Genomic DNA, 1,271 nt, shown 5'->3' on the forward strand with positions numbered 1-1,271 from the left:
GTCACAGACCCCATAGTAGAGCGGTTTTTATAATTTACCCTTTTTTTAATTTGTTCGACATTCCTTGCTACATTAATATGGCTTTCCCAAAGTATAAAAGTATATATGATATGTGCTAAGCAGGGATACCGCAATGTTGGACCTTGATTGATCATGGCACATCTTATGAATGGCCCAAATCAGTCTTTAGATATCATAACACAGTTCATTTGAATGGCTTGATCTGGTCAAACCATTTGAATGACCCAGATCAATGATCTAAAACTTGGAAAGCAATTCGATGAAGCATGAGGAAGATCAAACCTAATACTTTATTAGTAATCAAAAACTGAACATTATAATAAGAAAAACAAGTAAAAATCTCAAGGCTTCATCAAAAGCATATTAGGCTTATGTTTAGATCCATTTATAAATGTAATCAATACTCTTACACAAATCCGTTGTAGTCTAGTTGGTTAGGATACTCGGCTCTCACCCGAGAGACCCGGGTTCGAGTCCCGGCAACGGAATATTTTGCTTTTTCGCTCGACAAAAAAAGCAAGTCATGTCGCTGAGAGAAACACCGACGGCCAAACATGTAAGTGGCCTTTCATTTTTCCGGCCAATCAACCCCTAAATCCACACCAATTCATGTTAAAATCGTTGATGAGCAGAACCATGCCTCCGAAACTGCCTTTCAATTGCACTTATAAATAGATGAAGAAAAAAAGAAACACTGGAGTAGAGAGGAGGTGCCATTATTGTGTGTGAACTACTTCAACAAAACACGTTCCAACCCCTACAACATAATCTGACACCGCACATTTCACCACGAGACTGCGACCCATTTATATGAGATGTGCTGTGTCAGATATAGGGTATTGGAACGTTTTTTGTTGGAAGGTAATCTGGACTCGTGAATGTTAAATGTTCCCATGAACAAGTTTTGTTCTCTGATTTCTGTCAATAGAAAACTCAAAATAGTGAACCAAGCCATAAACCCGATTCAACCCATCACCCAGCCTAACCCGGGTCACAAAATAGTGGCTAACAGCTAGCCATGAGGTGGCAAAGTCATTAGAAGATTCCAGAAAAATTCTTTACTTAGTATATGTTTGGTTTCGTGGGTGTTTACAAGGTTCAAAGTATCGACACAGGCCATATCAGCTTATATCGGTGTCTTTTTTATGTTTTATTTTTTTTTTCAAAACTGGTTTAGGGGGTCGGTTTAAGTCTCAACTACCATCTGAACCATGGTCTGACCCAATACAACCCTTGTAGGGGCATATCGG

The 1,271-nt window shown here is 38.9% G+C and overlaps 1 non-coding gene across 1 annotated transcript; it reads left to right on the top strand.

Annotated features, from left to right (window-relative positions):
* The first annotated feature begins 436 nt into the window (after positions 1–436).
* Positions 437–509, top strand: TRNAE-CUC (transfer RNA glutamic acid (anticodon CUC)). The gene has a single exon. It is a non-coding gene; the product is annotated as a tRNA-Glu (tRNA).
* Positions 510–1,271: the final 762 nt, after the last annotated feature.

The sequence above is a fragment of the Nelumbo nucifera genome, chromosome 1 (assembly GCF_055504915.1).
Source record: "Nelumbo nucifera cultivar China Antique chromosome 1, China Antique-T2T, whole genome shotgun sequence".
Taxonomy (NCBI): Eukaryota; Viridiplantae; Streptophyta; class Magnoliopsida; order Proteales; family Nelumbonaceae; genus Nelumbo; species Nelumbo nucifera.